The sequence below is a fragment of the Hordeum vulgare genome, chromosome 4H (assembly GCF_904849725.1).
Source record: "Hordeum vulgare subsp. vulgare chromosome 4H, MorexV3_pseudomolecules_assembly, whole genome shotgun sequence".
Taxonomy (NCBI): domain Eukaryota; kingdom Viridiplantae; phylum Streptophyta; class Magnoliopsida; order Poales; family Poaceae; genus Hordeum; species Hordeum vulgare.
This window is the reverse complement of record NC_058521.1, coordinates 198,990,680-199,004,658: the sequence shown is the minus strand read 5'-3', so window position 1 is coordinate 199,004,658 and position 13,979 is coordinate 198,990,680.

Below are 13,979 nucleotides of genomic sequence, written 5' to 3'. Positions count from 1 at the left end.
GCTAAATTGCCTAATTATCCTACGAAATGACATAATTAGCTTAGTTAGCTCCAAAATGGCCTATTTAATAAAAAATGAACTATACTTAGCTAATTATCCTCGAAATGACATAATTAGCTCCAAAAAGGCATTCTTAGCCAATTTAGCCCGAAGAAGGGGACAAGAAGAGAAAAAGAGGAAACATGAAAGGAAGGAAGAGGAAAAATGAGAAGAAGAAGAAGAAGGAGGAGAGGGAGGAGGAGAAGAAGAAGGAGAAGAAGGAGGAGAGGGAGGAGGAGAAGAAGAAGGAGAAGAAGGAGGAGAAGGAGAAGGAGCTCCTCCTTCTCCTTCTTCTTCCTACTTCTTCCTCCTTCTCCTTCTCCTTCTTCTCCTCCTTCTCCTTCTTTTCTTCTTCTTCTCCTCTTCCTTCTTCTTCTCCTCCTCCTCCTCCTTCTTTTACTTCTTCTTGTCTATCTCTTCTTCTACCTAGCTTGGACTCATCCAAGAAAGGCTAAATTGGCTAATTATCCTACGAAATGACATAATTAGCTTAGTTAGCTCCAAAATGGCCAATTTAATAAAAAAATGACCTATACTTAGCTAATTATCCTCGAAATGACATAATTAGCTCCAAAAAGGCATTCTTAGCCAATTTAGCCCGAAGAAGGGGACAAGAAGAGAAAAAGAGGAAAAATGAAAGGAAGGAAGAGGAAAAATGAGAAGAAGAAGAAGGAGGAGAGGGAGGAGGAGAAGAAGGAGGAGAAGGAGAAGGAGCTCCTCCTTCTCCTTCTTCTTCCTCCTTCTTTCTCCTTCTCCTTCTCCTTCTTCTCCTCCGTCGCCTTCTTCTTTTATTCGTCTTCTCCTCTTCCTTCTTCTTCTCCTCCTCCTCCTTCTTTTACTTCTTCTTCTCTATCTCTTCTTCTACGTAGCTTAGACTCATCCAAGAAAGGCTAAATTGGCTAATTATCCTACGAAATGACATAATTAGCTTAGTTAGCTCCAAAATGGCCTATTTAATAAAAAATGACCTATACTTAGCTAATTATCCTCGAAATGACATAATTAGCTCCAAAAAGGCATTCTTAGCCAATTTAGCCCGAAGAAGGGGACAAGAAGAGAAAAAGAGGAAAAATGAAAGGAAGGAAGAGGAAAACTGAGAAGAAGAAGAAGGAGGAGAGGGAGGAGGAGAAGAAGAAGGAGAAGAAGGAGGAGAAGGAGAAGGAGCTCCTCCTTCTCCTTCTTGTTCCTCGTTCTTCCTCCTTTTCCTTCTCCTTCTTCTTTTCTTCTTCTTCTCCTCTTCCTTCTTCTTCTCCTCCTCCTCCTCCTTCTTTTACTTCTTCTTCTCTATCTCTTCTTCTACGTAGCTTGGACTCATCCAAGAAAGGCTAAATTGGCTAATTATCCTATGAAATGACATAATTAGCTTAGTTAGCTCCAAAATGGCCTATTTAATAAAAAATGACCTATACTTAGCTAATTATCCTCGAAATGACATAATTAGCTCCAAAAAGGCATTCTTAGCCAATTTAGCCCGAAGAAGGGGGCAAGAAGAGAAAAAGAGGAAAAATGAAAGGAAGGAAGAGGAAAAATGAGAAGAAGAAGAAGGAGGAGAGGGGGGAGGAGAAGAAGAAGGAGAAGAAGGAGGAGAAGGAGAAGGAGCTCCTCCTTATCCTTCTTCTTCCTCCTTCCTCCTTCTCCTTCTCCTTCTTCTCCTCCTTCTCCTTCTTCTTTTCTTCTTCTTCTCCTCTTCCTTCTTCTTCTCCTCCTCCTCCTTCTTTTACTTCTTCTTCTCTATCTCTTCTTCTACGTAGCTTAGACTCATCCAAGAAAGGCTAAATTGGCTAATTATCCTACGAAATGACATAATTAGCTTAGTTAGCTCCAAAATGGCCTATTTAATAAAAAATGACCTATACATAGCTAATTATCCTCGAAATGACATAATTAGCTCCAAAAAGGCATTCTTAGCCAATTTAGCCCGAAGAAGGGGACAAGAAGAGAAAAAGAGGAAAAATGAAAGGAAGGAAGAGGAAAAATGAGAAGAAGAAGAAGGAGGAGAGGGAGGAGGAGAAGAAGAAGGAGAAGAAGGAGGAGAAGGAGAAGGAGCTCCTCCTTCTCCTTCTTCTTCGTCCTTCTTCGTCCTTCTCCTTCTCCTTGTTCTCCTCCGTCTCCTTCTCCTTTTCTTCTTCTTCTCCTCTTCCTTCTTCTTCTCCTCCTCCTCCTCCTTCTTTTACTTCTTCTTCTCTATCTATTCTTCTACGTAGCTTAGACTCATCCAAGAAAGGTTAAATTGGCTAATTATCCTACGAAATGACATAATTAGCTTAGTTAGCTCCAAAATGGCCTATTTAATAAAACATGACCTATACTTAGCTAATTATCCTCGAAATGACATAATTACCTCCAAAAAGGCATTGTTAGCCAATTTAGCCCGAAGAAGGGGACAAGAAGAGAAAAAGAGGAAAAATGAAAGGAAGGAAGAGGAAAAATGAGAAGAAGAAGGAGGAGGAGAGGGTGGAGGAGAAGAAGAAGGAGAAGAAGGAGGAGAAGGAGAAGGAGCTCCTCCTTATCCTTCTTCTTCCTCCTTCCTCCTTCTCCTTCTCCTTCTTCTCCTCCTTCTCCTTCTTCTTTTCTTCTTCTTCTCCTCTTCCTTCTTCTTCTCCTCCTCCTCCTCCTTTTTTTACTTCTTCTTCTCTATCTCTTCTTCTACGTAGCTTGGACTCATCCAAGAAAGGCTAAATTGGCTAATTATCCTACGAAATGACATAATTAGCTTAGTTAGCTCGAAAATGGCCTATTTAATAAAAAATGACCTATACTTAGCTAATTATCCTCGAAATGACATAATTAGCTCCAAAAAGGCATTCTTAGCCAATTTAGCCCGAAGAAGGGGACAAGAAGAGAAAAAGAGGAAAAATGAAAGGAAGGAAGAGGAAAAATGAGAAGAAGAAGAAGGAGGAGAGGGAGGAGGAGAAGAAGAAGGAGAGGAAGGAGGAGAAGGAGAAGGAGCTCCTCCTTCTCCTTCTTCTTCCTCCTTCTTCCTCCTTCTCCTTCTCCTTCTTCTTCTCCTTCTTCTTTTCTTCTTCTTCTCCTCTTCCTTCTTCTTCTCCTCCTGCTCCTCCCTCTTTTACTTCTTCTTCTCTATCTCTTCTTCTACGTAGCTTAGACTCATCCAAGAAAGGCTAAATTGGCTAATTATCCTACGAAATGACATAATTAGCTTAGTTAGCTCCAAAATGGCCTATTTAATAAAAAATGAACTATACTTAGCTAATTATCCTCGAAATGACATAATTAGCTCCAAAAAGGCATTCTTAGCCAATTTAGCCCGAAGAAGGGGACAAGAAGAGAAAGAGAGGAAAAATGAAAGGAAGGAAGAGGAAAAATGAGAAGAAGAAGAAGAAGGAGGAGAGGGAGGAGGAGAAGAAGAAGGAGAAGAAGGAGGAGAGGGAGGAGGAGAAGAAGAAGGAGAAGAAGGAGGAGAAGGAGAAGGAGCTCCTCCTTCTCCTTCTTCTTCCTACTTCTTCCTCCTTCTCCTTCTCCTTCTTCTCCTCCTTCTCCTTCTTTTCTTCTTCTTCTCCTCTTCCTTCTTCTTCTCCTCCTCCTCCTCCTTCTTTTACTTCTTCTTGTCTATCTCTTCTTCTACCTAGCTTGGACTCATCCAAGAAAGGCTAAATTGGCTAATTATCCTACGAAATGACATAATTAGCTTAGTTAGCTCCAAAATGGCCAATTTAATAAAAAAAATGACCTATACTTAGCTAATTATCCTCGAAATGACATAATTAGCTCCAAAAAGGCATTCTTAGCCAATTTAGCCCGAAGAAGGGGACAAGAAGAGAAAAAGAGGAAAAATGAAAGGAAGGAAGAGGAAAAATGAGAAGAAGAAGAAGGAGGAGAGGGAGGAGGAGAAGAAGGAGGAGAAGGAGAAGGAGCTCCTCCTTCTCCTTCTTCTTCCTCCTTCTTTCTCCTTCTCCTTCTCCTTCTTCTCCTCCGTCTCCTTCTTCTTTTATTTGTCTTCTCCTCTTCCTTCTTCTTCTCCTCCTCCTCCTTCTTTTACTTCTTCTTCTCTATCTCTTCTTCTACGTAGCTTAGACTCGTCCAAGAAAGGCTAAATTGGCTAATTATCCTACGAAATGACATAATTAGCTTAGTTAGCTCCAAAATGGCCTATTTAATAAAAAATGACCTATACTTAGCTAATTATCCTCGAAATGACATAATTAGCTCCAAAAAGGCATTCTTAGCCAATTTAGCCCGAAGAAGGGGACAAGAAGAGAAAAAGAGGAAAAATGAAAGGAAGGAAGAGGAAAACTGAGAAGAAGAAGGAGGAGGAGAGGGAGGAGGAGAAGAAGAAGGAGAAGAAGGAGGAGAAGGAGAAGGAGCTCCTCCTTCTCCTTCTTGTTCCTCGTTCTTCCTCCTTTTCCTTCTCCTTCTTCTTTTCTTCTTCTTCTCCTCTTCCTTCTTCTTCTCCTCCTCCTCCTCCTTCTTTTACTTCTTCTTCTCTATCTCTTCTTCTACGTAGCTTGGACTCATCCAAGAAAGGCTAAATTGGCTAATTATCCTATGAAATGACATAATTAGCTTAGTTAGCTCCAAAATGGCCTATTTAATAAAAAATGACCTATACTTAGCTAATTATCCTCGAAATGACATAATTAGCTCCAAAAAGGCATTCTTAGCCAATTTAGCCTGAAGAAGGGGGCAAGAAGAAAAAAAGAGGAAAAATGAAAGGAAGGAAGAGGAAAAATGAGAAGAAGAAGAAGGAGGAGAGGGGGGAGGAGAAGAAGAAGGAGAAGAAGGAGGAGAAGGAGAAGGAGCTCCTCCTTCTCCTTCTTCTTCCTCCTTCTCCTTCTCCTTCTTCTCCTCCTTCTCCTTCTTCTTTTCTTCTTCTTCTCCTCTTCCTTCTTCTTCTCCTCCTCCTCCTTCTTTTACTTCTTCTTCTCTATCTCTTCTTCTACGTAGCTTAGACTCATCCAAGAAAGGCTAAATTGGCTAATTATCCTACGAAATGACATAATTAGCTTAGTTAGCTCCAAAATGGCCTATTTAATAAAAAATGACCTATACATAGCTAATTATCCTCGAAATGACATAATTAGCTCCAAAAAGGCATTCTTTGCCAATTTAGCCCGAAGAAGGGGACAAGAAGAGAAAAAGAGGAAAAATGAAAGGAAGGAAGAGGAAAAATGAGAAGAAGAAGAAGGAGGAGAGGGAGGAGGAGAAGAAGAAGGAGAAGAAGGAGGAGAAGGAGAAGGAGCTCCTCCTTCTCCTTCTTCTTCGTCCTTCTTCGTCCTTCTCCTTCTCCTTGTTCTCCTCCGTCTCCTTCTCCTTTTCTTCTTCTTCTCCTCTTCCTTCTTCTTCTCCTCCTCCTCCTCCTTTTACTTCTTCTTCTCTATCTATTCTTCTACGTAGCTTAGACTCATCCAAGAAAGGTTAAATTGGCTAATTATCCTACGAAATGACATAATTAGCTTAGTTAGCTCCAAAATGGCCTATTTAATAAAACATGACCTATACTTAGCTAATTATCCTCGAAATGACATAATTACCTCCAAAAAGGCATTGTTAGCCAATTTAGCCCGAAGAAGGGGACAAGAAGAGAAAAAGAGGAAAAATGAAAGGAAGGAAGAGGAAAAATGAGAAGAAGAAGAAGGAGGAGAGGGTGGAGGAGAAGAAGAAGGAGAAGAAGGAGGAGAAGGAGAAGGAGCTCCTCCTTATCCTTCTTCTTCCTCCTTCCTCCTTCTCCTTCTCCTTCTTCTCCTCCTTCTCCTTCTTCTTTTCTTCTTCTTCTCCTCTTCCTTCTTCTTCTCCTCCTCCTCCTCCTTTTTTTACTTCTTCTTCTCTATCTCTTCTTCTACGTAGCTTGGACTCATCCAAGAAAGGCTAAATTGGCTAATTATCCTACGAAATGACATAATTAGCTTAGTTAGCTCCAAAATGGCCTATTTAATAAAAAATGACCTATACTTAGCTAATTATCCTCGAAATGACATAATTAGCTCCAAAAAGGCATTCTTAGCCAATTTAGCCCGAAGAAGGGGACAAGAAGATAAAAAGAGGAAAAATGAAAGGAAGGAAGAGGAAAAATGAGAAGAAGAAGAAGGAGGAGAGGGAGGAGGAGAAGAAGAAGGAGAAGAAGGAGGAGAAGGAGAAGCAGCTCCTCCTTCTCCTTCTTCTTCCTCCTTCTTCCTCCTTCTCCTTCTCCTTCTTCTTCTCCTTCTTCTTTTCTTCTTCTTCTCCTCTTCCTTCTTCTTCTCCTCCTGCTCCTCCCTCTTTTACTTCTTCTTCTCTATCTCTTCTTCTACGTAGCTTAGACTCATCCAAGAAAGGCTAAATTGGCTAATTATCCTACGAAATGACATAATTAGCTTAGTTAGCTCCAAAATGGCCTATTTAATAAAAAATGACCTCTACTTAGCTAATTATCCTCGAAATGACATAATTAGCTCCAAAAAGGCATTCTTAGCCAATTTAGCCCGAAGAAGGGGACAAGAAGAGAAAAAGAGGAAAAATGAAAGGAAGGAAGAGGAAAAATGAGAAGAAGAAGAAGGAGGAGAGGGACGAGGAGAAGAAGAAGGAGAAGAAGGAGGAGAAGGAGAAGGAGCTCCTCCTTCTCCTTCTTCTTCCTACTTCTTCCTCCTTCTCCCTCTCCTTCTTCTCCTCCTTCTCCTTCTTCTTTTCTTCTTTTTCTCCTCTTCCTTCTTCTTCTCCTCCTCCTCCTTCTTTTACTTCTTCTTCACTATCTCTTCTTCTACGTAGCTTAGACTCATCCAAGAAAGGCTAAATTGGCTAATTATCCTACGAAATGACATAATTAGCTTAGTTAGCTACAAAATGGCCTATTTAATAAAAATGACCTATACTTAGCTAATTATCCTCGAAATGACATAATTAGCTCCAAAAAGGCATTCTTAGCCAATTTAGCCCGAAGAAGGGGACAAGAAGAGAAAAAGAGGAAAAATGGAAGGAAGGAAGAGGAAAAATTAGAAGAAGAAGAAGGAGGAGAGGGAGGAGGAGAAGAAGAAGGAGAAGAAGGAGGAGAAGGAGAAGGAGCTCCTCCTTATCCTTCTTCTTCCTCCTTCTTCCTCCTGCTCCTTCTCCTTCTTCTCGTCCTTCTCCTTCTTCTTTTCCTCTTCTTCTCCTCTTCCTTCTTCTTCTCCTCCTCCTCCTCCTTCTTTTACTTCTTCTTCTCTATCTCTTCTTCTACGTAGCTTGGACTCATCCAAGAAATGCTAAATTGGATAATTATCCTACAAAATTACATAATTAGCTTAGTTAGCTCCAAAATGGCCTATTTAATAAAAAATTACCTATACTTAGCTAATTATCCTCGAAATGACATAATTAGCTCCAAAAGGGCATTCTTAGCCAATTTAGCTCGAAGAAGGGGACAAGAAGAGAAAAAGAGGAAAAATGAAAGGAAGGAAGAGGAAAAATGAGAAGAAGAAGAAGGAGGAGAGGGAGGAGGAGAAGAAGGAGGAGAAGGAGAAGGAGCTCCTCCTTCTCCTTCTTCTTCCTCCTTCTTTCTCCTTCTCCTTCTCCTTCTTCTCCTCCGTCTCCTTCTTCTTTTATTCGTCTTCTCCTCTTCCTTCTTCTTCTCCTCCTCCTCCTTCTTTGACTTCTTCTTCTCTATCTCTTCTTCTACGTAGCTTAGACTCATCCAAGAAAGGCTAAATTGGCTAATTATCCTACGAAATGACATAATTAGCTTAGTTAGCTCCAAAATGGCCTATTTAATAAAAAATGACCTATACTTAGCTAATTATCCTCGAAATGACATAATTAGCTCAAAAAGGCATTCTTAGCCAATTTAGCCCGAAGAAGGGGACAAGAAGAGAAAAAGAGGAAAAATGAAAGGAAGGAAGAGGAAAAATGAGAAGAAGAAGAAGGAGGAGAGGGAGGAGGAGAAGAAGGAGGAGAAGGAGAAGGAGCTCCTCCTTCTCCTTCTTGTTCCTCGTTCTTCCTCCTTTTCCTTCTCCTTCTTCTTTTCTTCTTCTTCTCCTCTTCCTTCTTCTTCTCCTCCTCCTCCTCCTTCTTTTACTTCTTCTTCTCTATCTCTTCTTCTACGTAGCTTGGACTCATCCAAGAAAGGCTAAATTGGCTAATTATCCTATGAAATGACATAATTAGCTTAGTTAGCTCCAAAATGGCCTATTTAATAAAAGATGACCTATACTTAGCTAATTATCCTCGAAATGACATAATTAGCTCCAAAAAGGCATTCTTAGCCTATTTAGCCCGAGGAAGGGGACAAGAAGAGAAAAAGAGGAAAAATGAAAGGAAGGAAGAGGAAAAATGAGAAGAAGAAGAAGGAGGAGAGGGGGGAGGAGAAGAAGAAGGAGAAGAAGGAGGAGAAGGAGAAGGAGCTCCTCCTTCTCCTTCTTCTTCCTCCTTCTCCTTCTCCTTCTTCTCCTCCTTCTCCTTCTTCTTTTCTTCTTCCTCTCCTCTTCCTTCTTCTTCTCCTCCTCCTCCTTCTTTTATTTCTTCTTCTGTATCTCTTCTTCTACGTAGCTTAGACTCATCCAAGAAAGGCTAAATTGGCTAATTATCCTACGAAATGACATAATTAGCTTAGTTAGCTCCAAAATGGCCTATTTAATAAAAAATGACCTATACTTAGCTAATTATCCTCGAAATGACATAATTAGCTCCAAAAAGGCATTCTTAGCCAATTTAGCCCGAAGAAGGGGACAAGAAGAGAAAAAGAGGAAAAATGAAAGGAAGCAAGAGGAAAAATGAGAAGAAGAAGAAGGAGGAGAGGGAGGAGGAGAAGAAGAAGGAGAAGAAGGAGGAGAAGGAGAAGGAGCTCCTCCTTATCCTTCTTCTTCCTCCTTCTTCCTCCTTCTCCTTCTCCTTTTTATTCTCCTTCTCCTTCTTCTTTTCTTCTTCTTCTCCTCTTCTTCTTCTCCTCCTCCTCCTCCTTCTTTTACTTCTTCTTCTCTATCTCTTCTTCTACGTAGCTTGGACTCATCCAAGAAAGGCTAAATTGGCTAATTATCCTACGAAATGACATAATTAGCTTAGTTAGCTCCAAAATGGCCTATTTAATAAAAAATGACCTATACTTAGCTAATTATCCTCGAAATGACATAATTAGCTCCAAAAAGGCATTCTTAGCCAATTTAGCCCGAAGAAGGGGACAAGAAGAGAAAAAGAGGAAAAATGAAAGGAAGGAAGAGGAAAAATGAGAAGAAGAAGAAGGAGGAGAGGGAGGAGTAGAAGAAGAAGGAGAAGAAGGAGGAGAAGGAGAAGGAGCTCCTCCATCTCCTTCCTTCTTCTCCTTCTTCTTCCTCCTTCTTCCTCCTTCTCCTTCTCCTTCTTCTTCTCCTTCTTCTTTTCTTCTTCTTCTCCTCTTCCTTCTTCTTCTCATCCTCCTCCTCCCTCTTTTACTTCTTCTTCTCTATCTCTTCTTCTACGTAGCTTAGACTCATCCAAGAAAGGCTAAATTGGCTAATTATCCTACGAAATGACATAATTAGCTTAGTTAGCTCCAAAATGGCCTATTTAATAAAAAATGACCTATACTTAGCTAATTATCCTCGAAATGACATAATTAGCTCCAAAAAGGCATTCTTAGCCAATTTAGCCCGAAGAAGGGGACAAGAAGAGAAAAAGAGGAAAAATGAAAGGAAGGAAGAGGAAAAATGAGAAGAAGAAGAAGGAGGAGAGGGAGGAGGAGAAGAAGAAGGAGAAAAAGGAGGAGAAGGAGAAGGAGCTCCTCCTTCTCCTTCTTCTTCCTCCTTCTTCCTCCTTCTCCTTCTCCTTCTTATCCTCCTTCTCCTTCTTCTTTTCTTCTTTTTCTCCTCTTCCTTCTTCTTCTCCTCCTCCTCCTTCTTTTACTTCTTCTTCTCTATCTCTTCTTCTACGTAGCTTAGACTCATCCAAGAAAGGCTAAATTGGCTAATTATCCTACGAAATGACATAATTAGCTTAGTTAGCTCGAAAATGGCCTATTTAATAAAAAATGACCTATACTTAGCTAATTATCCTCGAAATGACATAATTAGCTCCAAAAAGGCATTCTTAGCCAATTTAGCCCGAAGAAGGGGACAAGAAGAGAAAAAGAGGAAAAATGAAAGGAAGGAAGAGGAAAAACGAGAAGAAGAAGAAGGAGGAGAGGGAGGAGGAGAAGAAGAAGGAGAAGAAGGAGGAGAAGGAGAAGGAGCTCCTCCTTCTCCTTCTTGTTCCTCGTTCTTCCTCGTTCTCCTTCTCCTTCTTCTTTTCTTCTCCTTCTTCTTTTCTTCTTCTTCTCCTCCTCCTCCTCCTTCTTTTACTTCTTCTTCTCTATCTCTTCTTCTACGTAGCTTGGACTCATCCAAGAAAGGGTAAATTGGCTAATTATCCTACGAAATGACATAATTAGCTTAGTTAGCTCCAAAATGGCCTATTTAATAAAAAATGACCTATACTTAGCTAATTATCCTCGAAATGACATAATTAGCTCCAAAAAGGCATTCCTAGCCAATTTAGCCCGAAGAAGGGGACAAGAAGAGAAAAAGAGGAAAAATGAAAGGAAGGAAGAGGAAAAATGAGAAGAAGAAGAAGGAGGAGAGGGAGGAGGAGAAGAAGAAGGAGAAGAAGGAGGAGAAGGAGAAGGATCTCCTCCTTCTCCTTTTTCTTCCTCCTTCTTCCTCCTTCTCCTTCTCCTTCTTCTCCTCCTTCTCCTTCTTCTTTTCTTCTTTTTCTCCTCTTCCTTCTTCTTCTCCTCCTCCTCCTTCTTTTACTTCTTCTTCTCTATCTCTTCTTCTACGTAGCTTAGACTCATCCAAGAAAGGCTAAATTGGCCAATTATCCTACGAAATGACATAATTAGCTTAGTTAGCTCGAAAATGGCCTATTTAATAAAAAATGACCTATACTTAGTTAATTATCCTCGAAATGACATAATTAGCTCCAAAAAGGCATTCTTAGCCAATTTAGCCCGAAGAAGGGGACAAGAACAGAAAAAGAGGAAAAATGAAAGGAAGGAAGAGGAAAAATGAGAAGAAGTAGAAGGAGGAGAGGGAGGAGGAGAAGAAGAAGGAGAAGAAGGAGGAGAAGGAGAAGGAGCTCCTCCTTCTCCTTCTTGTTCCTCGTTCTTCCTCCTTCTCCTTCTCCTTCTTCTTTTCTTCTCCTTCTTCTTTTCTTCTTCTTCTCCTCCTCCTCCTCCTTCTTTTACTTCTTCTTCTCTATCTCTTCTTCTACGTAGCTTGGACTCATCCAAGAAAGGCTAAATTGGCTAATTATCCTATGAAATGACATAATTAGCTTAGTTAGCTCCAAAATGGCCTATTTAATAAAAAATGACCTATACTTAGGTAATTATCCTTGAAATGACATAATTAGCTCCAAAAAGGCATTCTTAGCCAATTTAGCCCGAAGAAGGGGACAAGAAGAGAAAAAGAGGAAAAATGAAAGGAAGGAAGAGGAAAAATGAGAAGAAGAAGAAGGAGGAGAGGGGGGAGGAGAAGAAGAAGGAGAAGAAGGAGGAGAAGGAGAAGGAGCTCCTCCTTCTCCTTCTTCTTCCTCCTTCTTCCTCCTTCTCCTTCTCCTTCTTCTCCTCCTTCTCCTTCTTCTTTTCTTCTTCTCCTCCTCTTCCTTCTTCTTCTCCTCCTCCTCCTTCTTTTACTTCTTCTCTAGCTCTTCTTCTACGTAGCTTAGACTCATCCAAGAAAGGCTAAATTGGCTAATTATCCTACGAAATGACATAATTAGCTTAGTTAGCTCCAAAATGGCCTATTTAATAAAAAATGACCTATACTTAGCTAATTATCCTCGAAATGACATAATTAGCTCCAAAAAGGCATTCTTTGCCAATTTAGCCCGAAGAAGGGGAAAAGAAGAGAAAAAGAGGAAAAATGAAAGGAAGGAAGAGGAAAAATGAGCAGAAGAAGAAGGAGGAGAGGGAGGAGGAGAAGAAGAAGGAGAAGAAGGAGGAGAAGGAGAAGGAGCTCCTCCTTATCCTTCTTCTTCCTCCTTCTTCCTCCTTCTCCTTCTCCTTTTTCTTCTCCTTCTCCTTCTTCTTTTCTTCTTCTTTTCCTCTTCCTTCTTCTTCTCCTCCTCCTCCTCCTTCTTTTACTTCTTCTTCTCTATCTCTTCTTCTACGTAGCTTGGACTCATCCAAGAAAGGCTAAATTGGCTAATTATCCTACGAAATGACATAATTAGCTTAGTTAGCTCCAAAATGGCCTATTTAATAAAAAATGACCTATACTTAGCTAATTATCCTCGAAATGACATAATTAGCTCCAAAAAGGCATTCTTAGCCAATTTAGCCCGAAGAAGGGGACAAGAAGAGAAAAAGAGGAAAAATGAAAGGAAGGAAGAGGAAAAATGAGAAGAAGAAGAAGGAGGAGAGGGAGGAGGAGAAGAAGAAGGAGAAGAAGGAGGAGAAGGAGAAGGAGCTCCTCCTTCTCCTTCTTCTTCCTCCTTCTTCCTCCTTCTCCTTCTCCTTCTTCTCCTCCTTCTCCTTCTTCTTTTCTTCTTCCTCTCCTCTTCCTTCTTCTTCTCCTCCTCCTCCTTCTTTTACTTCTTCTTCTCTATCTCTTCTTCTACGTAGCTTAGACTCATCCAAGAAAGGCTAAATTGGCTAATTATCCTACGAAATGACATAATTAGCTTAGTTAGCTCCAAAATGGCCTATTTAATAAAAAATGACCTATACTTAGCTAATTATCCTCGAAATGACATAATTAGCTCCAAAAAGGCATTCTTAGCCAATTTAGCCCGAAGAAGGGGACAAGAAGAGAAAAAGAGGAAAAATGAAAGGAAGGAAGAGGAAAAATGAGAAGAAGAAGAAGGAGGAGAGGGAGGAGGAGAAGAAGAAGGAGAAGAAGGAGGAGAAGGAGAAGGAGCTCCTCCTTATCCTTCTTCTTCCTCCTTCTTCCTCCTGCTCCTTCTCCTTTTTATTCTCCTTCTCCTTCTTCTTTTCTTCTTCTTCTCCTCTTCTTCTTCTCCTCCTCCTCCTCCTTCTTTTACTTCTTCTTCTCTATCTCTTCTTCTACGTAGCTTGGACTCATCCAAGAAAGGCTAAATTGGCTAATTATCCTACGAAATGACATAATTAGCTTAGTTAGCTCCAAAATGGCCTATTTAATAAAAAATGACCTATACTTAGCTAATTATCCTCGAAATGACATAATTAGCTCCAAAAAGGCATTCTTAGCCAATTTAGCCCGAAGAAGGGGACAAGAAGAGAAAAAGAGGAAAAATGAAAGGAAGGAAGAGGAAAAATGAGAAGAAGAAGAAGGAGGAGAGGGAGGAGTAGAAGAAGAAGGAGAAGAAGGAGGAGAAGGAGAAGGAGCTCCTCCATCTCCTTCCTTCTTCTCCTTCTTCTTCCTCCTTCTTCCTCCTTCTCCTTCTCCTTCTTCTTCTCCTTCTTCTTTTCTTCTTCTTCTCCTCTTCCTTCTTCTTCTCATCCTCCTCCTCCCTCTTTTACTTCTTCTTCTCTATCTCTTCTTCTACGTAGCTTAGACTCATCCAAGAAAGGCTAAATTGGCTAATTATCCTACGAAATGACATAATTAGCTTAGTTAGCTCCAAAATGGCCTATTTAATAAAAAATGACCTATACTTAGCTAATTATCCTCGAAATGACATAATTAGCTCCAAAAAGGCATTCTTAGCCAATTTAGCCCGAAGAAGGGGACAAGAAGAGAAAAAGAGGAAAAATGAAAGGAAGGAAGAGGAAAAATGAGAAGAAGAAGAAGGAGGAGAGGGAGGAGGAGAAGAAGAAGGAGAAAAAGGAGGAGAAGGAGAAGGAGCTCCTCCTTCTCCTTCTTCTTCCTCCTTCTTCCTCCTTCTCCTTCTCCTTCTTATCCTCCTTCTCCTTCTTCTTTTCTTCTTTTTCTCCTCTTCCTTCTTCTTCTCCTCCTCCTCCTTCTTTTACTTCTTCTTCTCTATCTCTTCTTCTACGTAGCTTAGACTCATCCAAGAAAGGCTAAATTGGCTAATTATCCTACGAAATGACATAATTAGCTTAGTTAGCTCGAAAATGGCCTATTTAATAAAAAATGACC